Source organism: Mustela putorius, unplaced genomic scaffold, assembly GCF_011764305.1.
Source record: "Mustela putorius furo isolate JIRA1106 unplaced genomic scaffold, ASM1176430v1.1 tig00003869_pilon_pilon_pilon, whole genome shotgun sequence".
Taxonomy (NCBI): domain Eukaryota; kingdom Metazoa; phylum Chordata; class Mammalia; order Carnivora; family Mustelidae; genus Mustela; species Mustela putorius.
The window spans coordinates 17,090,001-17,116,068 of NW_025422021.1; positions in this window are offsets into that span (position 1 = coordinate 17,090,001).

Below are 26,068 nucleotides of genomic sequence, written 5' to 3' on the forward strand. Positions count from 1 at the left end.
TTAAGAAGGGATTAAAATTCCTTAGGAATGCTGCTGTTTTCTGGTGAGTCTTGAAAACATGGACGAAGAAACAGCTGTAACTGTTTCTAAGTGAAAGGAATACTCAAGAAGTGTGTTTGCTCTTAGGCAGTTTGTCCCAAACCCATTAGGGGCTTTGAAGTCCCCATCCTCTGCCCCGTCCCCCACTCCCTCATCCCTTTCCCTCCTCCTTTCCTCCTCCTATCACTCTTCCCTTTTCCTGCCAAGTCTCCATTCTCTGGCCTCACTGTAGGTGCCTAATCCACTGGACTTCAATGAGCAATTTCCACTATCATGTCTTTTTCCTAAATTTACTTAATTATAACTCTCAGAACAGATCATTCCAGTTCCAAATATTATCCCAGATGTTCAGACTGATGGGCCCAATATTATTTCTTAAATGAGATCATAGCAAGATAAGCATTGCTTATAATAATTGAATGCATTTTAAAGCAACACAAGTGTTTCATTTTTGTAGAGAAAAGTAACAGTTGCCATTTCTGTTACTTCATATGCATATAAAGTGAACAAGCAAATTTGGAAAAGAAAAGCTGTCTTATATTACTATAAAAGTTTATAACACCAAATATTAGCTAGAAATCACATAGACACTGGTAGAAATGTTTCTGTATACACCTTATACAGAATAGAAATTGCAGTGATTTTTAGTCGATAACATTTTTCTGCATACCAACATTTAAATGACATTTTATAAAAATTCTAAAATCCTTTTATTTCACATTTTTGTCCCTGAGATTTTATTAATTGAAATTTCAGATCAAAAGCATGAGCTTATGTGCACAAATTGAATGTTAGGTATAAAAATTATTTTTAAAAATCTAGAAATAAAAATGCTCTATTAATGGGCATCATAGTAAAAATGGGTTAAATGTTCTTCCTAATATGACTTACCTGGATACACATGAGGCCATCTGACAGATCAATATATATGTAAACAGGATACCAGATCCCAAGTGCAATTAGAACATCAGATTGGAAATTCTTTATTCTACAATTAAAGCAAAGGCTTAAAAGGAAAAACAGCACATTTCCAATTAAATCAACTAAGTACAAGTTAGTTAGTTACTACCATGTCCCATTTCTGAAATAGTAGCTTTTGTTGGCACGCTTTAGGAAGTAAATATTTACCCAGAGAAATGTAATTTCCTTTTCATTTATTTAGAAACTACATGAGCTGATCTCTGCTTTCTAATTTTCTTCTTACTAGTTAGGGTAGTAGAGAGTCTTCTCATTTTCTTCATTTTGATATTAGAATCGCATAGTTGAGCTTGTGTATATTTGAAAGGGAAAGACAATATTTTCCTAATGTTAATTAGCAACTTTCTTTCTTACTTGCACTGTTTTTTTTTTTAATTAAAAAAAAAAAAAAAAAGCCTGGATATAACATCAATGCTTATTTCCAAAGTTATTTTGAATAACATCTGCTGATGAGAAGCATGCAGAAAACTTTCATGCCAGTAAATGTAATTACTAATAATTTCATCATGATTGCTATGACTACAATTTACTTATTCTTAATTTATTTTTATAATGAACTGCTTCAGTAAAATGACAAATGATTCTATTAGTTAAGAAACTAAATGTCAATTTACATGTGGTCTTTGGTGACTAATTTGCTGAGTTGAGGTTTTTGTTTTCGTTATGATAATAATATTTGGCTATGCTCTGTGAGCAAAATTTATGAGGTCTTAAATATTAATCTTTCGATTTACTGAAACAAGGTAATTTTCAGCTTCAAAATGTTAGCAGTTTCTCTTTTCAGGGTCTTGACTACTCAAGTTTTAGGCACAAACTTCGGCAACACTGTCATCCAAAAAATAATGCTCACTTTGTTCCCTGGGATCAAAACGATTCTTTCTCACTAATGACTGCAAATATCAGCTCATTTCTAACGCAGTTTCCAATGGCAAACATTACTCAATTGTCAGTAAAAGAAAAGGGATTACATCAGCATTCAGGGGGAAAAAAATGTTCTGCTCCTTCTTACTCCACAGTCTATGCTCAATCAGCCTGGAGCTAATGGAAGCCCTCCAGTGCTGAGAAATAAACAAACACAGTTGGGCAAATAGTCCAAAATCAAATCTAGTATATAAGGTGGACAATACATAGTTAGTTCCATTACAGAATCCTCCCTTGGGAACTGGAGCAGCTTCAGAGCCCTTCTCATTACACACCAGCACCATCTGTAGCCAGCCTGAGCCTGATTTGGGAATGTATAAAGTACACGAAAAAAAATAGACTCCGAATCAGGAGCCAGAGAATCCTATTTCAAGTTTAAATTTTGCTTGTGAAAGATCATTTGGTTTTAGACTCAGCAAACAGTGGGCCTCATCACTCACAATGAGGGACGTAAGTTACAAGGATTACTTCAGATCGGGGAGAATGAAGGTAATTGCTACTGTCCACAGGGATAGCCCCAGCTCTTGTAGAGCTCAGGAGAGTTACAGCATGGTCCCATTAGCTGCAGAGCTCCCATTCCACATCAAGTGGCAGGCCCCCTTTTCCTTGTGGCATGTGTTGCAGCGTCGCTGTTGAAGTGCATTATTTAATTCGGGCTTTAAATGGAAAGGAAGCCAATGGCATAGGCATCCCGGAAGTCTATAGGCACCTTGTGTGTGTATGCCTGTGGATTTTAAGAAAAGCTCTGGCTCAGGAATGGGACAAAATCTTTTATTTATCGAAAAATAAGCCGTGAATCATGAGCAGGGAATGATGACGTTGGTTGTTACTGTCTGGGGGCTAAAAAATCAGGGACGTTATTACCATCTCGAAATACATTGTAATATTATGTGTAGTACTTGGATATTTTCACCCAAGATAAGCCACCATCCACCTGGCAGGCTGAAACTGCTTTATCAATGTTTTTTATTGCCATTTTTATTCTCATTCTACCTCCATTCCCCTACCAAACTCCACCTTTGTCTGGCATCAAAATGTCTCCAGAAATCTGATTCTCTTCCTGGTTTGAATCACACTCATACAGAACTGCACATGATGATGGTTCTCCAGACTTTTGAACACCATGAAAAGTCTATATGTAAATTTGGGGAGCACCATATATAAAGTAGCGAGGGATTCCCAGGCATGGTAGATTACACCCGTCTGAAAGTTCAAAGAAGGCTCTCGAACATTGTTTTGATTCTGGCTTCCTGACCCAGCAGAGGCTGTATCCCCTGTAATTTGAAACCTGAAAGTAGAATCCAGCCTCCCAGTTAGGAAAACCCATAATCCTCAAATTGTATCTCCCGCTCCCAACACCACGTCTCAGCACACAGCGCAGGTTGGAATCATTCATTATCAGTAAGCCCTGACTCTGGCGCTCACCTGCCCGTGGAGGCGTTCCCAAGCTTGCCCAACATAAGATTCTTTCTGTAGTAGCTGTGGCGGCATTAACTCTGCTCCCTCCCGTCTCGGTAGGAGTGACCAGGACCTCAGGCTTGACTTGTCAGTGGCTTTGTTCTAGGCAAAAATTTGTGTTGGCAAAGTTGTCATTGCTCCATCCTGTGAGAAGGACCTCTGGTCTTCTTTGGAATTTGACTTTCTATGTTCTTGGCTTTGGCTGAGAAAAGCTGACAGTCCTTCAGAGAACTTGATGAGGGCACCTGGGTGGCTCAGTTGGTTGAGCGACTGCCTAGGGCTCAGGTCATGATCCCGGACTTCCAGGATCGACTCCCGCATCGGGCTCCCAGCTCCTTGGGGAGTCTGCTTCTCCCTCTGACCTTCTCTATCATGCTGTCTCTTACTCATTCTCTCCCAAATAAATAAATAATATCTTAAATAAAATAAAACACTTGATGAGTCCTGTTCACATCAATTCAAAATCTTATTTGGGGAATCTCCTTCACCGTAGGTTTTGGTACTGACTTTTTTCGTGACTATTTAGAACCTGAAGGCTCCAGTAAGAGAAACATGAAATTCAATCTTAGTTCTATCACTTTCTGGTTGGGGATTTGTGTGAATTACTTAATTTTTCTAAACCTCTGTTTACTCAACTAAAAAATAGGTATAAGGTCCCCTGGGTGGCTCAGTTAGTTGAGCATCCAACTCTTGCTCTCAGCTCAGGTCTTGATTTCAGGGTCATGAGTTCAAGCCTCATGTAAAAAAATGGGTATAATAATAACATTTACATCATAAGCTGACTCTGAGTATTGACTAACTTGATCTCTGTGAAGATCTTTATCAAGTTAGAACTCAATAACTGTTAACTGTCATTATTAGTAATTTAATAATCACCTAAACTTGCAATGCAGTTTGTTCCTTGCTTAAGATTTTGTTCAGTAGCTTTTGATCCTGGATCATCCTCACTGAGTTCTGATAATTCTCCTCATGACAGTTCAAATGACGTCCTTAAATACTTTATCCACAAAAAGACAATAGACAACATTTAGCATGTAGTTCCTGTTGCCAAACACTGAACTAAGTACAGTAGAGGCAAATCACATTTAATCCTTAAAACAGTTATACAAAGTATTAATTACTAATACTACTATTTTATTAAAAAAAAGGAAACTGAAGCTGTAGAAGTTAAGTCCTGTGCCCAAATGTATGGGAAGTAAGTGGCAAAGCTGGGACTTAAAACTACCTTTGCCTGTGGCAGAGATTGACATAAATGTGTCAACACCCATTTCCTCTTCCTGTGGACTCTTAATGCCCAGCCTCTTGCAGTATAAAGCTTCTCCACGTAACTGGGTTTTAGCCAGTGGAGTGTGAGTGAAAATGATGTGCACAGTTTTAATGTCTGGCCCCCTAAAATCTCCATTCAAAATCTTCTACCAGCTGGATGTGAGTACCACATGGGGAAAATAGCAGAGCCTCACCCACCCCCATTCTTGAATAACCGCATGGAGCACGACACTTCCTGCTCCCCCCTTGCTTTGCCAGCTGAGCTGGACCAGACTTGGTTTGTGCTGGAGGCATATGCTTTTAAATCACATCTGATGTTGCTGTAACTAATGCTGTATCCAACTCCGAAGGATTCTGTCTCTGCTATTATATTATGCTGGCATAAAACCAGCCAGAAATGTGTCACACTTTGCTAAGACACAGAGGAACTGCTGAAATGTTTCCTAGGTATGTTGCCTCAACTTTGGAATGAAGGTGTCCACGCTTTTAATTAATTATTTCAAAGTATTATAAAATGAAGTCCTCAAATTAGAGGCTGGTATATTTAGAAAGTTTCCTATTTTGAATATTTCCCAATTACCCAAAAGTGGAATAGAAATGAAATAGTCAGGATATCTTTAATCATAGGAATCAGTCTCTTAAAATTGTCTTATAAAAGTTTCTTAATGATTTGCCACAGTACCCTTGATTTTGTACCTCTCTATGTAATTGACACATTTTTCAAATGAGCTAAATCGTAGTATCCTACACAAAGGGTCAATGATATTTTTTAAAAAGTAGTGTTCTGTCAAAATCCTCTACATGTTAGGACCCATTAAGTATGAAAATTTCTTGCTTATTGCCTTTTCACAACACATCAATTAGCAACAGCAATCATGTCAAGGAACTAACGCTTTTATTCCACAGTAAATTCAGAACTTTCCAAAATACATCTTTTTGTTTCCACTCATATGCCATGGAGGGAAAGTAATATAATGCATAGTGAAGATAAAAAGTTCTGATAAAAAGGTAGACAGTTCTACCTTTATATCTTGTCTCCTGCATTTATAAGCTATGTGACTTTGAGAGATTTACTTAAAATCTTTGGGTTTCATTTTTCTCTTTTGTAAAAGAGGGACAATGATTATATCTGCTTCAAAGATTCGATATGAAGAGAAAAAGGTCATTTAGGAAAAGCATTATCGACTGATACATAATAAGTGCTCAATAAATACTAGCTTTTAGAAGACTATAATTATTATTAAGTGTACATTTTCCAAAATATTTTATCCAAGATAATCTTTACATTATAAATGCTGTGCTGTCAGACATTTCAGATGGAAAAAGTCTGGACTATATTTGTATCCACTATGTCTTAACGAGAAGACATATTGTGAATGAAAATGGTGTGTTTCATAGATATTTCCAAGAGATTTGGAGTTTTTATTTCAGATTCCAGGAAGCAGAGATTTAATGGCTAATATTTAAATGACAGGAAAGAAATTTTTCATTTGGGGTCAAAAGCTTTCTCCTTTTGTTAATGTAATGATGTCAAAGGATGGCGGAACCCCATTCCTCTAGCTTAGTCTGATCCCAAATGATGATGAAATAGAATATTCATCAGTTCTCTCTTCTCCTGAGAATTGGAAATAATGAGTCTCTACCCTCTACTTGGTGATTTGTGGAGGAGGAAGAGGAGGGGAAGTTTTGTCTTTCTTTTTTTTTTCTAGTTAGAAAATTTTAGTTCTCAGTCATCTACCCAATACCTACTTGTCTTGCTCTCAGATGCACCGTCAACTTAATTGCTCCTCTTTCAGCATGACTGGAGGCACCTCTTGAATCCTGTGTATATCCAAGCTATAGCCATGGAAAGAGTAGACGCTGTCAATGAGCTTTCTGTACCAGCTGTGGGCATTTTCCAACCACAAACACCTCTCCTCCAGTGTCACTCCACTATCACATAAAGAAAGTTCTTTAAATAAAGCCATTCAGTATGATTGAGCAGTACATTTCATTGGGTAATTCGGAACTTCCTCTTTAGCTTCTCTGCCCATCCAGTTGTTCTTAGAGGCAACTAAACTCTGCCTTCCCTCCACGAGACTCATTCTCTTGCCCTCAAAATGGCCCTGCTTTTTGTGTCTCTATTTTTGTTGATGGCATCATCATCTTTTCATTAGCTCCAAATAGAATCTTTAGTCATCTTTGACTCCTTCCTCCCCTTCAAGTTCTAAAATCAGTCACATCTAACTCTGAAATTTCACTCACATTCATCCTCCTACTCTATCTTCATAGTTTCTATAGTCTGGGCTTTACCCACCTGTCGCAGAGGCCAGCTCATTAGCCCCATATCTGACCCCTCTGTCTCTACTCACTTCCAACTGCCTCACAGCCCCCAATTTAGTCTTTATTCTCTTGGCATAATTTTCTTTCTAAAGCACTGATATCTCCCCATCCTTAAAACCTTGGTATAATTTATTAAGATATCAATACATACTTTGTTCTCACTATACTTTCTGTTCTGCTAAATTAAATTTTTCCAGACCTGGGTTTTCTTAAACAAGAGAAATTGCAAGGTAGAAAGCAGGAATTGCTTGCAGAAAACTGCTTATGCCTTTTGTTTCCCACAGTGTGAACACCTTGAAAGGATTATCCTCTCGGGCATGTTGGAGGAGAGTTCCTTTGAGGAATCAAGGTGTCACGCACAACACCGAACACTAGAGGTTTCTTCTCTTGCAAAAACTTTCTTTTTCTGGGGAACTAAAAAAGAACTGCAGTAGATGATGCCGGCAATGCAATCAGTGGTGGGTCTGGTATCAGAAGGAGCAGGCAGCAGCCATTTGAGGGCAGAATCTCTGTTTATCAAAGGTAAGGTTCTCTAGAAACATTTGAGTCAGATTTTAGTGTGCAAATTGTTTATTAGGGATTAACACTGTTAAAGAAAGAAAAGCAGAGTGAGCAGGATTGGGTAGTGGGAACAACTTATTTGTGGAGCCGGCTGGACAAAGCCTTGGTCAACCCGACAATGAGCTCTAGGGTGAAAACTGGCCATCAGAGTCATCGTGCAACACAAGCTGTCCTAGGAAGGGCACAAACTGGGTGAGGAGGCTCTTTGTGGCTGAAGCAGACCGGGCAGGAGCTGAGATCTGGAGGCTACCTGCTGACCAAACCCTTCTACTTGCAGAGTTAAGTCCTTCTGTGCAGATGGTCTGGGGTGAGCCTCTCAGTGTCCACCATGATCTCTATAGGACCATTGGGAGCTGGCATGAGGGAGAACCTTTTCACTCTAAACTTTTGGAAGAAGAGCAATTTTTCTCGAAAACTATTTCTCACTCTCAAATAGGGTCAAGCATAGTAAGGGTAAAGTTCTATTTATTGCCCAAAAAGCCATGCCTCTCCAGTCTCATTGACTTTGAACTTCACAGATGGAAACACTCAAGTCAAAAACTGCAGGAGCTTCAGAGCAGCCTAAGAGTCACTGGCAGCTTGGCAAAACTCACAAACCCATTGACAGTCAAGGTGAATGCCAACAGCAACCATTCATGTTCACAGATAAGTATTTCTAAAAATTTTCAGAATTATTAAGGATAGATAAATCTGTAAAAAAGAAAAAAAAGAATAGGCACCCTAAAGCCAAGAAATTGGAAGATAAGTCACAATGATTTGAATATTCTTTATGGGCAAGTCTGTGCTATTTGGGTTACAGTAGTTACATATTCGCAGGTTTGTCTTTCTAAATTATGTTTCACAAGATAGAAAATATCTCTTACTTGCTCATAGGACATTAAATGCACAAGTCAGTGAAATGAAAGGAGTTAATTTAGTGTAATTTAGGTGTAAATGTAATATTTAGGGTGTCAAATTTTCATGATCTTTAATATATTTATATTACATACTCTTATTTTATATAGAAACAGAGTTGGTTATTTTTTTTTAAAGATTTATTTATTTATTTATTTATTTGAGAGAGAGAGAGAGAGAGACTGAGAGAGAGCATGAGAGGGGACAGGTCAGGGGAGAAACGGACTTCCGGCCAAGCAGGAAGCCCAATGCGGTACTCGGTCCTGGGACTCCAGGATCATGACCTGAGCCAAAGGCCATTGCCCAGCCAACAAAGCTATTTTCTTATTTAAAAAAAATCATATTTTAATAAACCTATGTATATATTTAAAATATAAGTTATTTAAAATGTGAGTTTAAAATTTTATGGAATTGCAAATTACCTAAAACAGTGCTTCTGCCCTGAGTGTGTATGGGAGGAAGGGAAGTAGGGGGATGTATGTGCTTGCATAGAATGTATATGAAGAAGAAAGGAAAAGATAGAATAACAGTTTTTTAAACAAGAAGTCTACCTCAGAAACCCACTCTTGAAATAGAAATGTTTAGGAAAACCCTTGATCAGATTATTGGAAATGAAGAGATTAGAAAGGTAGACGTTGAAAATAAATTGTCATGATATGTCAGACATTGAGCATACAAATTGATTAAGACAAAGGAGAATGCAATGAGCTCCCAGCCATGTATAATAACTGACTTTTGTATAGTGTTTACATTGACATTTTCCCATTTGAACAACCAGGTTATGTATTATAACAATTTTCACTTTACATATGAGGAAACTCATGTCAGATGCCTAGTTTAGAACAGAAATATGATTTTGAATCTGTGATAATTGGTGCAACATCCTCCTTCCTACGTCATGGTGACCAGCTACTGATACTGAGTTGAAAATATTCTTAAAAAAAAAAAAAAGAGAGAGAGAGAAAATATTCTTAAATTAGTACATATGAGATAATGTTCATTCATCTTTTCATTCCGCACAATTTATTAAGCCCAAGGATCAAGGCCACCAAGTGAAGGGAATATACAGACAAAATAGACTAGATTCCCGTCCTAAGAATGCCTACAGTCTAAAGCATAGGACTCTGTGGAGACGGAGTGGTGGAATGTTCTAGAATGTGCTCTTATGCTAAATCTAGGAAGAAAGATAAATAAGAAAGTTCCGTGAAGATGATCCCAGGGAGAGCAGTCTAGAGTAAAACAACAAATTGATTTTTCCTCATGGAGTATGTGATATCAAATCTTCATGTGGATGAACTTGAAGTAAAACATAAAGGGTAAGGGAAACCATACCCCAGAGGGTGCTGTTTGATCTACTGAAAAATTAATTCTGTGCATGATGAGCCAGTGAATGGTTTTAAATTGAAGAATCAAGATTTTAGAACCAACACCTTCATTTGTGCAACAATGAGGAAACTGCTTCCATTCACAACTGTGGATTAGCTTTGAGGAAAATGAAGCTGGGAGAAAGGGGAGAAGCTGGGGAAAAGCTGGAGTCCAGACGCAGTGTGTGAGTGGAGAGAGATGCTGGGGGCATGGTTTGGGAGCTCTTTAGGAGACACACTCAACTGGACTTCATGATAGATTTCAAGTAAGAAAACATAGTGACTAGGAGGTGCGATGCCTTTTCCCTGGGATGAAAGGAAAACAAACAAGAGTGGGTTTATCGGTGGGAGACTGTACATGTCAGATGGATTCATGAATAAGGAGACTAGATCACCTGCTACAGGGATCACAATGGTCAGGAGTGATGGAGCTTTGCACAGGTTCTGTGTGAGAGGCAGAGCACCATGTGAAAAGATCTCAAGGGTCCTTGCCATACCCTCACAGCATTATCAAGCCCAGCTATCTCTTTTCTACTGGCCCTCAGCACCTCAGCGCCAGAGTCAAACATGCAAGGCTGTGCAGACCCAACTCTCAGCCGTCAAGGGACAGATTAAGAGAAGGATGGGAGTTGAAATGTAATTCCAAAACTTCTGAGCTAGGTATGACAAAAAGCATGGAGGATTAGAACTGAGACTGGCGGCCTTGATGAGACAGAAGATTGGGTGTAGAGGGAATACAGATGAAAAGAACCGGAGAAAGGAATGTCATGTCAAAGGGAGCGTACTGTAATTTACATCGTCTGAATTGGAACAATATCCCTGTGCATGGTGCGCTAGTCTTGTACAGCACTTGACAATGCAGAGTGCATGTTAGAGGTAGAAAGGACTTCAGAGGCCATTTATTCTTTTCCTCTCTGTTTACAGAAAACATAAGCCTTAGAAACCAGGCAGCGAGCTAGGGAAGAGCTGAGGAGCGAAATACTGACTTGGCCAGGTTGTCTGCCTACCCCAGATACAGCTAAAATTTTAACAAAGATTTGTTAAACGCTTGCTAAATGCAAGGCACAATGATTAGCATTCGCTGATACATCATCCCTATTCTCAAGGAGTTTATTAACGAGTGTCTTACTGAGAATTCACATTATATATTAAATCAAGCAATTATTAAAGGGTTTATTCTAAAAAAAATTAGGAATCCAAAATCCCTCTAAATTAAACAAGGTGTGTCACCAAAGTGTTGAATAGTTGCCTCTTTCCTTATGGAACCACTATTTGGTATCACTAAGTGAAGAGATAGTGGCATAATTTTTATGTTCTGGGTCCTTATATTATAGTTTCTATGAAGAATGCCTGCTGAAATCAAAATAAATAAACTACAAAGTTATTTCATATTTTTACTTTCCTGTCTACAATATTAAACTGTGTTCATATTTTCCTTAATTTTCCCTACTAACTTTCTGGTGAGGCTGGAATTGAAACTGTGTACAAAATGCTTCATTTTTTTTTCCACAACAATTATTTTTTATGTTCTTCACCTCTGGTGAAATGACCTCTACCGATTGTATCATTTTACAAGAGGCAATCAGGAGCTTTACAGGAAAAAAAAACAAAAACAAAAAACAACCACAAATATTTTATTAAATTAATTTAAAAAGAAATATTTGAACATGAAAATCTGCATAGCATAAATATTTTATATGGGAAATAGCAATAAAAATTAATATTTAGTTGTATTATTCGTATGTACGGGGGTGGAATCTGTGAACTAATTTGGAAACCATGGTTCTCCTCCTAGAATATTCCAAATAGAATGCGTAGAATGATTTTGCTGTACCATATTTTAAAGCTTGCTTATATTAACTCTATTTTACTGTTTTTTAAACCATACTCATGATTATGTTTCTCACATATTTTCTTGAATACTCATATACCACAGAGATACAACATATAAATAAATTAATGTAAAATCCTTATAACCACTACAACCAAATTGGAAAGAATCCAATATAATACATATTAAAACTTCTCAGTGAAACGTGAGACGGAGATACTTACCAGCACTTCTTTTTTTTGTGCACACTGCAGTATTTAAATGGCACTGGGATGCCCCTGGCTACATCGGTCCTCTACAGAAGGGAAGGGATCCAGTTTCAGTCCTCAGAAGTAGAAGCCTCCTTCAGGTTTGGCTCTCTGAGCAGTATTTAGAACTGTTCAAGAGCTGTCTTGGTGGTCTGAGTAATTTGGTTCAGATTCTCAGGGTGCTTTATTTTCATAAAACAGTCTTCTCTGGGAGGATCATTGGATTGAAATGATTCCCGAGCCTGCCTCTCTTTTAACTCTTATTTTTTGTCACAAACTTTTTGTACAGAACACAGAATGATCAAAAGTAAGATTCTACAAAATCCCGAAGGTCTTACCATCCTTACCTATGAGCAAACACTCAGAAATGTGTAACTCCTGAAACAACTCCTCAACACGTTTGACTAGCTCTTCCTTAAAGAAAATATAAAATCCTCCCAACACTTTTTTGTTTTTTGTTTTTTGTTTTACCATCCTTGCCATTCCCTCAAGAGTGAATTCAAGCAATTGATGAAAATAGCATGTGACACCTTGCGACTTGTCTCCTTTCTAATCATAGCCTATTTCCAGCTAAAGGAGTAATTATTTAAGCTACATGTGGGCAGTAACATAGAGGGGTGGTTTCAAGATGTTGTCACTAATCCAGCAACATCAGCATCACTGGGAATTTGTTTAAAAAGGCAAATTCTTAGGCCATTCCCATTTGGAGTAAAAAAAAAATCTCAGGGGTTGGGCTCAAGGATCTGCATTTTGCCAAGACTTCTAGATAATTCTAATGCAAGTTAAAGTTGTATACCTGCTTTGGAATTCACCTTGCCAGAATAGGCCCATGTCTTAGGAGGAAAGCATGTCTTAGTAGGAAAGCCCTACTCCATAGGCCCATGTCTTAGGAGGAAAGCATGTCTTAGTAGGAAAGCCCTACTCCATAGAACACTGTTGAGGGAAGATGATGGAGGAACAGAGGAGTCACAGAAGGGGCAAAGTCTTTGATAAGCCTTAGATTCCCACCCAGCAACAAGCAGAAACAACCAAACTGGTTATTACTAGACAAAGCTCAGGCAAGATATCCCTTTATTACTACTTGGTCACATCACCCTGCTATTCCTCTTAATCACTGACTCGCGTATGAATCTTACAGTCCAATTTTAGAATGAGTGTGTCCAGCTCTCAGTCTCAGGTCCTGGCACTTCAGTAGACCCAAGGTGCTGGTAAGAGAGAGGCCTACTAAACCTGACCCCCTGACATTCTAACCTGCTCACTCTGGGAAGCTAGAAACTGTTGCCTGACATGGAAGTCCCTGTTCTGTTCCAAACAAGTATGGGAAATACCGTATCCACAGATCCTGAAATTAGCTCAAACTACAAAACAAAGCCCGGAATAACTGTTGAAAATCCTTCACAGAGGATAACTGTCCAAGATGTAGTTGAAAAGAAAAAAAAAGTAAAGACAATTTATTTTTAGTTTCTGTGACATTTAAAATGTGTAAAAACTTGTAGGTAATTGCTTGGACGTGCTTCCACTCACGTGTGCCATTTCTCCTAGCAAAAAATTCAGGAACCAGGGGAAGAAAGTAATTCTCCTAGCAAATCACTCATGCATTGCCCCTTTTGGGGGGACTAAATTGTCCAATTAGAAATCAGGCAGAGAAGTCAAATTTATTGAACTTTAACTTGAAATGTATTGCTAGTGGAATGGCAACAAATAATTATACAGCAAACAATAAGCTAAAGAGGGTGACGGTCTTACGGCGTTTATAAATCTTTTCCATCCCTAAGATAACCTTTGGGCTCTCAAAAAGCGGTGAGGACAATGTCAAATTGTTTCTCTTTGGCTGCATTTTTCTGATTCCTGTTCATATCTGGGGTCATTTAGAAAATTATAAAGTAAAAATTACACACACACACCCTCCCCACCCCCCACATATATAATGTAATAAATGCTTAGAAAAGGATAACTCACTAAAAGTACTAAAGTACTGCTTACAAAAAGATATGGGAAAAACCAGTGGGATTTTTATTTTGTCAGAACCTTGTTAGTCATGTTTTGGTTTTGGATTTGCAGTCTGTAGAGTATTTTATACTTCTCAAATTTCTTCTGTTCACTTGTGACTCTCAAACCTAATAGAAATCTCCTTTTCCCCTTCAAGTAATACTTGTCTGCTTCGAGGGCTATCAGGGGAATACTTTCTAAAAAATTGTTCAAACCAGCCAGAGCAGTGCACAAATACATACCGAATAAGAACATACTGAAAAGCAGCCGTCAAAATAGCCAAAATAATCTAAAAGCTCATTGTAAAAAAAAAAAAAAAATACAGAGAACAAAGTATAAAGAGTGCCTTAAGGGCTTAGTTTCAATTTCTGTAATAATCTACTATTTCAGATAGAGTTAATTCCCTAGACTGTGTACACATGGATAATTTAATTCCATGGATAATCTCTAATATTTGTTTGGGGATAAAATGTCAAACTTTTCCCACTAAACCTTTTCACCTCACCTTTGGACAAGCAGTCAAATGGGGAGAGCTATGGTTGCCTCTCGTTGGCCTGACTCCACATGCCAAGGGTAGTGCCAACAAAGTGCGAAACGAATCTCCCCACCTCATTCCTACCATAACCTCAGCTTCGTTTTACCTGGACTGGGGCAGAGAAATGAACAAGGGAGTAGTGAAATGTGAAAGTCGAAGTATCTTTTTAAAGACATTTAATGAATTTCAAAAAAAATATACGGATGATTGTAATATTTTAATGGGATTGATAGCATGAACACTACATAGAAAAATGGATATCTGGTTGTTTTGTTTGGGAAGGCAACCTTGGAAAAAGCTTAAGATTTTGAGGCAAAATGCCATGTTTTTAGATTGTAGCTAGGGCACTTGCTAGCTGAGTGACCTTCAGAACTAGAAAAATCCATGAGTCTTCATTTTGTCATCTCTGAGATGGGAATAGATAACTTTGTCAATATGTTACAAGGATTAAATAAGGCCATGCACATGATAAGCACTTCGAAACCCTAACTGCTGCGTAGCTTTTACTTGTTAAGAGCTAACATGCAGGGCGCCCGGGTGGCTCAGTGGGTTAAGGCTCTGCCTTTGGCTGAGGTCATGATCTCAGGGTCCTGGGATTGAGGCCTCCTCCTGGCTCTCTGCTCGGCGGGGAGCCTGCTTTCCACCCCCCTCTCTCTGCCTGCCTCTATGCCTACTTGTGATCTCTCTCTGTCAGATAAATAAATAAAATCTTAAAAAAAAGAAAAAAAAGGAGCTAACATGTAGAGTAGGAGAGTTCTAATATTGGTTGCATACACAACCAGGATGTTTCGGTGTACTGAATGGCAAAACATCATTGGCAGCAACAGTCAGTGGTATGCCCATGGGCTCCTTTGTTTCAATCCCGCATTCTCATTCAGATGTTCTACCTCTAGTAGATGCCCACTACACATTTGCTAACAACCTGCAAAATCCTTTTCTAACAGACAGATTGAAATCCAGGACGGTAAGCAAGAGTCTTCGCGGTATATCTTTTTCTCTGGCTGGCTAGAGATGGATAGCGGGACAAGTAAAAACAACTTCAGTCCCTGCATCTGGAAGACACATGTTTTCTCCGGCGGTCTACAGAGTTGCTTGATATAACAAGGAAAAATATAAGAAAGTTTTATTTTAAGGACGTACAAGTGGTTTCTTTTTCATTTGATGTTTGCATATTCCAAAAATTAAGGAATTATGTTTCAGTGCTGTGTCAGCACCCCAGAGTGAATCTCCTCCAGAGAGAGAAAGAGAGTTGCTAGACAAAAAATTCAACACGTGGCCTAAATATTGAAGAATCAAATACTTGCTAGTCCTTGGTGTGCCCCTCAGATTATTTTCTGTCACAAGTGGTAGGATCTCAACTCCAGTGAGCTTAGGGAATGAAAGTAAAATGCATTGGTTCTCTCTGCCTCTGTCTCTCTTCTCCTTTCACACTATCCTTATTCTCTCCTGCTGTCATAGTTCTCTCATCTTTGGGAAGAACCATAGCCAACAACAGGCTGGGGCTATATACTAATAACTGTACCACCCTAAAAAAATAGAATGTCTCCTCTTCAAAACTCCAATTAAGTTTTCATCCTGGAAAATTTTCTTGAACGGCTTGACCTCAGGTACCCCTGGGGCCCATCTTGAGTCAGATATATGTGGGGTTGAGGGTGGGGTCTAAGACCAGAAGAGTGGGAAGGGAAAGAATTCTGGGAAGACAGATTTGGTATTTGGTATAAGGACAAATTTGGTATTTGATATTTGGTATAAGGACAAATTATTTTCATTAGTAAAGAATGTCTTAGAAATTCCATTAACTTCTGTAATAATTCAAATATTTTTTGCTAAATATATTTTAAGTAGAGGAAATGCTTTGAGTTATCACCGAAACATTTATAATACCCTTAAAGAGTAGTGCAAAGCCTTAGATATTACCTTAGATGAAGGAAAAATCTTAAATATTATTGTCAAATTTGAACAAATTCTCAACATAGCAGTGAAATCAATGTGTGATGCTGAGGGTTTTATAGCACTGTGACATTTTAGAAGACAAAACTTTCCATTCCTCCTTCTGAGAAAATTAACTCACCAAAGACTTTTGGCATCATTCTCCTCAAACATAAAATTTCATATCAGCAGAACTGGTAAGACATTATGACCTACAGAGAACACTTCAAAGCCAATCACTGTTTCTCCCATCTAGATCGTCAAAATAGTAAGGAGATGAATATCTATTAAATAAAAACTCAAAGAGAGCTGAGTTCTAATGATCTCTATTTTGACAGTGGTCAGTCATGGACCTCTTCCACCGAGGTTGAACAAGTTGAATTAGCTTTATCTCTGGCACACTTCAGAGCCTTCAATGAGCTGTGATGTAACACCTCCAAACCTACATGACTTACAGAACACTTTTAAAAATGGCCTCCAACTGCAGAATAGTTACTATCTTCTTCCAGAAGAGTAATCCTATTCGGTAACTATTTTTCATATATTTATGATTTAGAGTTTGCCAGTCTTTACATGTTATACATTTCTCTGACTTTAGTGGGTCAAATTTTCAATAAAATATTATAATTAGGAAAGACCTCTTAAATTTTCAAAAATGAAAAAAAAATTTAAAACTTCATATAACATGTAATTTCTTAAATTTTAATTTGTAATTTCAGAGTAGCATAGTAGAATATTTAAAATTAGGACTTGAATAATATCTACTATTTAAATGTCACAGCCTTTGAGAGGATTGTTCTGCCCCCAGTCTTTCCAGTCTTCAGTCATCCTACACTCTGGGGAAAAAAACACTTTGGAAACTGGATTGCTTCTCTACTAAGGTCTTTTGGATTTCTTTTATTTACCCATCCAGATTTCTTATCTACTCTTTTCTACCCTGCTTTTTGTCCTAGAATCTGACCTGTATTGACCACGTCAACCATCTCCCTCATCCTCTGACTTCTGGCTGAAATTGGAAATGGACAACACCAGTAGGAGACAAAAGATGGAGAAAAGACTAAGTTCAGGGTCTTAATTCCCTTATCCTATTTGTCATGACCAGGCTGCCCACCTCCTGGTTCCTGTAAGGCAATCAAGTCAACAGCACCCTGTCTGTTGGTTCCATTGTCTGCTCATTTCTCATGCCTTCTCAACCCATAGGTGGTAAGAGTCAATGAAAGTGCCATCCTTAGGTGGAGTCATAAGGGCTTCTTCCTTTAGACCATATTCAGGACCTCAGAATTCCCTGTCCAGGCTGGCCTGCCACCGTTCCCAGGGCTACCGATGTCCTTTTCTCCAAGTCAGCCCTCCAAATCTCGGACTATGCTGTGAGTGCATCCTAGGGTCAGAGAAATGGCCAAACGTTTGCGATATGTGGAATGCAGGTAGAGTTAGGACCTAAAAAGTAGAGGATCTCCCCAGGAATACATCTTTTTTCAATTATTTTAGGTGTTACCCTTTTACCAAGCCATGTATCTATGGGGCTATATCCACCTGAATATATCCACCTGAGAATGCTTTCTTCAAATTTGCAAAAAAGGTATCATGCAAACTAGTGGTAACATTGCAACTGATAAAATCAAAGTTTTTTCTAACAGTGCTACCCTGCTCTCTAGGGTTTTCTTGAAGGTGCCTTGTTGGTTACTGTCAAGGCATGAAGGGGGAATTGTCAGGCAGGTTTTCCATTATTAATCAAAGCAGTGAGACTCTGATCTGTTTTATATATTATGTTATTTGTAAAGTTTTATTTGAATAGATGGTTCTATAGAAAAGTAATGTTGAATATCACTGGAATGTATGGTCTAAAAATTTCCGTCAAGCTTATGCATTAGGAGGAACTATGATCTCCTATCTTAGACCTTGTGCAATCTTCTAGTCCTTTGGTTTTAGACCCTTCATTGAAACTATGAAATTCCTCACTGCCCTAACTAGTTCCTTTACTGGTCCTTGTTCACATATGCCTCTCTAACTTAGTTGGAGGGTCTTTCCCCCTTTCACTTCACCTTTCAAAGAACTGCACCCAAACCGTCTCCTCTCTAGGGTCTTCCAAGTTAATTTGAATACTGATGAAAATTTTAAGTTCTCCATCAGATGCTCCAAAGTAGAAAGAACGCAAACTTGTTAGAATTTTGTTGTTGTTACTCCTGTTTCTTTATTTTCCCCTTGTTTGAGCTCTAGGTATCGTGCACTTTCTCTTGACTCTATAATAGGCAAAAAGGTGGCTCCAAGTCATAAAGCTATCCTCTGATGTATTAAAATTAGAATATATTTCAGTGTAAAGCAGGAACATAAAGATGAGCAGAAGGGTTCAAATGAATGCCAGATTTCACACAAAGGAATGGAGAAGCACTGGCTAAATACCATGAACCAAGGATTTTGATACCAAGTTTTGTCACACAAAAGCATTTAACATTCATTGAACTCTTACTATATGTCAGAAACATAATTTCACTCAAGCATCCCAATCTGCAAGGTAAGAAATATTAACAGCCCTATTTATAACTTTGTATATTTTAAATGTGCTTATTTTTAAAATTTTGTCTGATTATGCTTTATAATTAATTTCATCTGAACTAATTCATACCCTGATTATTAAATTTGTTGCTTACCTTTTTAAATATTTAATTTAGTTGTTTGTTTGGAATTTTAATGTTTGGACTCAATTTGAGCACTTTTTGTTTGTTTGTGGTTTTCATTTTGCATTTTACTCTCCCGTGGTCTGTCTCTGTCTCTGTGTACCCTTATTCTATTAATGTGTTTGGAAATTTTATCTGTGAGCTTATTTTAAGTGTGATTTTCTTTTTTGTTCTCAACTTTTTTGTTCTTTATTCTCTTTGTCCTCCTTCTCTCTCACTGCGCACAACCTAGTTGTTCAACTGTTTTATATTTGTCACCATTTGGTTTCCTGAACTGAACCAAGTCTTATAACTGTATTTAGGTACTTCTCTTCTATTGTGGTTTGGGATTATTGGGGACTCAGTTACAGAAGCAATGGGGAATAGACTAGATACAGATCCAAGATATGTGGCTGTGGCTGTGTTCTCTTGCCTTACTGAACATGCAGTTTGCAAAACACAGAAACCTTGACCATATCATTATTATAAATACACATATTTCCCTATTTTGAATTAGCAAATGGGAGTACCTGATCTAATCTCTGGTTTTAAATTCTAAATTTGACTCTATTGCTCCATCTTGTGTGGAACAATTTCTTCATTTTTACCCTGAAAAAATCCTAACTTCCAGTGCCTTTGCCTATTTCCAGGGTCAATGCCCAGCTGGCTCACAGTATCTCAAAACAGTATTTGCACGGAAACTTTGAAACCAATGAAAATACTTAAGGTAATTTGGAAAATTCAGAAAAATGCCAAATCACTATAGATTGACAGACAATTGTTTCTTAGTGACTCCAAATGAACTTACCATTGAGTAAGTCATTAACTTAATCACAACTGATAAAAATAGTATCAGCCAATGTAAAAAAAAAATGTCAGTGTACTGATAAACATATTTAAAATTTAGTGCTTAGATTTAATGTGCACATAAACCACAGGGTCTCTTGTTTTACAAAGTTTTGCATAATAGCTGCAGAATACAGCTATATTTACAAAAAAACATTTAAGGATATTTTGGCCAGGTTTTAAAATTACCAGACTTCCTGTAGTCAAAAGTAGAGAAGTCCTTGGGGAGGGTATGTGTTGTGATGAGTGCTGTGAATTGTGTAAAACTGATAAATCACAGACCTGTACCCCTAAAACAAATAATACATTATATGTTAATAATAGTAATTTTAAAAAGTAGAAGAGTCCTGACTGGGTACCATACAATAAAAAGCACAACCAAAGAAGTAAATAAACAACTAAAAAATGTGTTATCATTCCTTTAATTTCAGGTTAGGTAACAATTATATGTTTAAGAACTGTATTTAATAATTCGTTGAAAGTAATCATTAACCCATTCTTTACCTTGTCTCTGAAATCTAAGATGTTAACAAATGGGTGATTTGGTTAGTCTATTCTATTTATTATGATGACAGTTAACAAAATACATTAATTCATAAGAGGATTGATAAAATATTGTTAATGAAATATATTCATTTTACAGGTAAGGCTATTAAGTCTCAAAGGTTTTCAGAATATTTCCCGAGGCCATACAACAAGTTATAAATAGCAAAGCCAATTTTAGAAGTCATGTTTTTGGACCATGAATCTATTAGATTCAGATCTTAGTTTCAAACTCCAAAAACTAAGATAAAGCTCATTTTCTTATCTTGGAATCAGTTATGGGTATTTTACAAGTGTCATTTTATATTTTCATATTTCCATTGCTATTTTTTTTGCTATAATGTCATAATAAATTTGTAACATATTCTTAAGCAGCATATTCTTTAAGCAACATATTCTTTAAGCAACTTTCTAGAACTATAATACCAATAAATGATTTTACAAAAAGAATTATTGAATAGAATTTCCACTTAGTATAGAAGAAATAAATGCCTTGGTTCAGCAACATCCAGTAAGTGAGGACATAAATAATTGCTTATTAAAGACTTTATATAAAGAATACTACAACCCCTAAGTATTAGCAATTCAGTAATGAAAACATTATGATTTACTTGCCACTACCATTAGTAATTGACACCATGGATTATATAATATTACTTCCTGCCAGTAATTTTGATTGAAGCAAAGGAGAAGTGGCCATGAAATATACATTTATAACTATATGAATACAGTACAATTACTATGAATGGCTGATGAACTCTTTAACTTTCTGGTACTCATTGACAAGCTGTATTAAATTTCATTCTGTGGCATGTGTCAAGGAAAATACAAAACTCTATTTACTGAGCCAATTAGAAGGAGAAGGAATGTTCAATCAAATTTATGTGAGGTCTGAATAAGTTACATCACATTTATCCTTGGATAGGGGAAGAAAATGTTTTTAGACTTTTGCACTTTTGATATAGGAAAGAAATTGATAAATTGATGGGGAGTTCACAACAAAGGGAAATTTTGCAAGGTCATAGTATATGGAGGTCCCTGTGGTATAGACAATGGAAGACCTGAGCTTCAGCAAAAGAAGAATGGCCAAGATCTCCATGAAGATCATAAGCACATACGATGGTATTATAAAGACAAGCTTATACAATCCCATTCCTTTCATGTTCATATAAGGACACAGCTGTCTAGATAAATGTATCCATTTAGAAATTCTTGTTTATAAATAATTTTTGAAAGCAGAAAACCTGTCTCCAATCTAGAATTTGTCTAGGTTAGAGGAGGGAGTCTCTATTCTTGAGTTAAGAGAAAAAAAAATATGACAAAACCAGTAACCCATGTGCAATTGTTAAGACTTCTGATATCTCTAACAGAAATGCAACTGTCTGGCCTATGTGTGATCTCTTATTTTTGTCTCAGCACACACAAAAAACCATGGCCTCTAAGTGTCAACAGAGGTAGAATTCGAGGTCTCTCTGAAGATGACCTAAGATACAAATATGGGGCCCAAAGAATTGAAGAAAATTTGGCCCATGGCCCCTTTAAATTTTTCCTTCAGCTAAACAGACATCTAGTCATTTGGAAAAGAACCCACCCCCTTGTTAGACTAGCTGAGGGACAATCCCCTGTTGTCATTTTTATTGTCTGCCCTGGAGAAGGAGGCAGCTTGGGATGCCTAATGGAATCTTGATTCTATTTCACAGCTACAGAGCACAGCCAGAGGCCCGTGGTGCTTTTGTGAGCCAGAATCCACGGAGGCTAATTTTGGCTGAATAGAGGCGAAAGAGAATTCATTTTTCCTTGTTACATTTATTTCACTAAAATTGTTCAAACTCACAAGATATTGCTGGAAGGACACCAGCAAGCACTTCTTAATTGGGGCCCCATTCAGTAGCAAAACTGACTTTGCAGGTACCAGCACAGAGGTGATGAGGATTTCAGGAGCCCTAAATGCATGGAAATTAACCTTAACACAGGAGATATAAACGTTATCTCTACTTAGATGTGGAATGTAATCTCGAGGCTTCTGTTTCACATACTTGCTGGAAACTGTAACCATGGCTCTCATCTTTCAGTTGCTACATATGAAAGGTTTCATGTCCAGACATCACCAGTAGATTCTGTCCAGCATGCTCAGGGAGATAATTGCTATTCTCCCAACACTAAGAGTCTCTAGAGATAACTAGTAGCAATTGAGTTTTAACCAGCATTCAGGAAGCCAAATGGACAATAGAGATACAGGAGGAAATGTTTTGCCCTTCCCTCCTACTGAAAATTTTAATGAGTAAGAAAAATTTTATATTTACGTTTTTAAATGTGTGCAATGTTCTGGTCTTACAAATGATCTCAGTGTTAATAGTACAGAATCCTGTTCTGAATTCTAATCTTGCACACATTCTAACTCTAACTTTTTGCATACTTTTAACTCGGTAATTAATAAGGACAACCACTCAACTGCTAAAGTCTTGCAGGAGAAATTTGCTAAGTATTGATGTGACTTTTATTATTTTCTATGGGACCTTCAATCTTTGTTTAAAGGAAGCATCATCTAGGAAGTACTAGGAGGAAATGTAATTATCCCCATTTTACAGATGGAAAAATTAAAGCTTATGGAGACAGGGATAGGAGTGCCTCATAGAAGAATTTGCCTTCTGTTTCAAAACTCACTCTTTTGAAATCACGATATAAAATAAACTCGATGAATTTAAAACACAATTCTGCAATAGAAGATTGTGTTTCACAAGGGGAACTTGGGGAGAAAATGAATTTCCCTGTAACAGGTACTCCACGTTGTTTGTTGTCCAGAGGGTTCTGAGGGTAGTTAACCTAAGCTCACCTGCATTAAATATTGACCCTGAGGGGCAATTTGAGGCCTTGCTAATGGGGCAATTTGGGGCCTTAATGATGCAGACAAAAAGGTCCACAATCCTACTTGATGAAGTGAAGAGGCTCATTAGCATGATTTTCAAGGGTGGTGCTCAAAGAATTAGCTTGCCAACCAAAGCCATGTCTAAACTGGTCAAATAATGAGCTCTTCATTTAGCTAGAGTGCTGTATTTGACCAGCGTCTCCATGTTCTTATGCATTTGAATTTCTTTTCTTCTAGAGCATTAACTTTTTTACCACAACCTTAACGGACAGCTGAATTTTTGCAAAACTTTGAAAAGATACCAAATATGTTGCATTTTTTAAAGTGATACAAAATAAAAGGGGAGTTACCATCAGCTTACCTGAAATCACCAACTATGCCTACTGGGGGAAAGTTCTGTGGTGAAAACAATGGCATATTGTTTCAGTTACTGGATTTATGGAACACACGCCAGTTTCTGACATAGAATGGCAGCAAATTTAGGGAATAAGACATACCATATCACCTTCAAATATCAAGCAACAGAGTGCCATCACATACATGATGATATGCGTGGAGCTTTTGCAAGGGCTTAGTGAATTTAAATCCATAATGCCTTGTGTAGACAAATGTACACTCAAATACATACCACACACACACACACACACACATAACATGCAAACCCACATGTCAATATTAATTCAGTCAAGTAGAAAAGACAGCTGTACATATACTCAGTGCTTCATTATTAGAAATTCACATCCATTGAACAAATACATGGCAAGAATTATCAACAAAGGTGGAGAATTTTCCTTGTTTATGGAAAATGTGTTTAAAGACTTTAAGAAACATCACACTTAGTAAGTAATTGAAAATATCTTACTTCTATCAGATAAATAAGTCAACTTTTTTCTTGTATAATTTTATGTAATATACTAGCACACTGTCTAATTCAATTATGAAGTACAACGATAGACTGTTCTTTGACTTATTCTTAACTGCTATACCAGATAGACTAAGTGCCCTCAGCTTTGCCCTAGGCTCTTAATGCCTCAAGCTACTGCTTTAGTGGCTGATTCAAGGGAAAAAATAAAGAATGAAAATTCAGAATGTGCCACTTTTAACTAATCAACTGCAAGATAATTCCCTTTCAGCACTGGCAACAGATAACTTTCCTACATATGTATTCTATAGTTGCCCACAGTCTTTGAAATGAACATATTTTTAAAAAGGAATAATGTAATTATTATCAAAACTAATTGGTCCCTCAAACGGCCCAAATTTAAATTCAATAAGCACCGTAGAAATGACCGGGTTTTAAGTTCTGATGTTTCACCCTACTACATTTTTAATTATGGCAGATATGGTCTGCTACTGGGATGTAGGGGAAAAAAAGGGGGGCGAAGACGCCCGACATTCCTCCATATAAAAATGTTTTTGTAATCACTCTATTTAAATAGTAACATTTTATTTTTTTAAGCACTTAGTTTCTTGATCAGGATCCATATTCATGGGGTCTCGCTGTAATCCACTTTACCACTTAATGTTGCAATTCAAATGTTCAGTCAGAAGCAAAACCCTCCAGAATAAAGCATGAATATTACCGTGTGGGGCTGTAAAGAGAAGACTATTAGAATATATCACCAACACACTAGGGGACCATTTAGTCCACTGCTCTAAATACATCATTTAATTACAATGGAGACATTACTTCATGTTTCTACTGATGTAAGTATTATTAGAATTCATGATATTCGCAGGCTACTGTGGGCCATTACATTGGCCATAAGCTATTCCATAAGATTTACTACTAAAGGCCCGCAAGGGTATTTGAGCATTCATGGATTCTGTGGCAGTAGGCTTTTATCTAAGACACATAAGTGAGGGACAACCGAGTTATTATCTCTAAGAAACATAGCTTAATATTTTGGATTCTAAAGGTTAAGGTACCATAAATCCTGAATTACTCTGAGATATCACATAAAGAGACATTTTTATTTTATTTTACTCTATTCTGCCTCTTAAAATATTTTATGATGGCAGTTTCTAGAGTTGTACCGTGTTGTTTACATTCAGTCCCTGGATGCATCAAAACACTGACACAGCATTTCTTTTAAACTATAGTAATGAAAGCATATATATATATATATATATATATATATATAAAATGTGTGTGTGCACACATGTATAGTGTGTTGTCTGTGGTATAGAGGGAAGGGAGAGGGAGGGGTTAATCAAATGCCTTTTTTTTTTTTTTTTAAAGGCATACCCAATTTCCATTTTAGGAGTCTTGCTCTCAGTGCTTTGATTGGCCCTTTTCATGATGGGTGTCCTTGTGTTGGTCGGAGCTGAGCCGATTTGCCCTTAGATGCAAAGCCAGGATCCTCTTGGGAAGGGAAATTCTGAGGGACTGCACAGGGAAGAGCAGAATCAGCTGTTAAGAAGCAGCTTCCGAAGACTGCTTGCCTTTTTAGACAGTGAGAATTACAACTAGAAACCTAAGCAAAGACTGCATAAGGGGCTTAGTGTATTTGTCACAAAAATAAGCAGACAAGAAAAAACGTTTCTTTGTTATGAAAGGAAAACTTCTGGATAACTTCCCAACAAATGAAAGCTTTGGAAAAGCAGGGATTGACATGAAATTCAGCCAAACGCTCCAACAACCCCCTGGGCCGTGGCAAGCCCAGCTTTCCATTTCCCTCCAAGTCTCTTTCTTGGTGTTACGAGGCACCTGCTAAGATTCTGAGTCCTAGCTCATGAAGTATGTAATTCTTTTGCTTTTTCCAGGAAAACGATCAGATTCATCAGCATTGGTTGTCTCATCTAGAGAGAGATCTAAAATGAC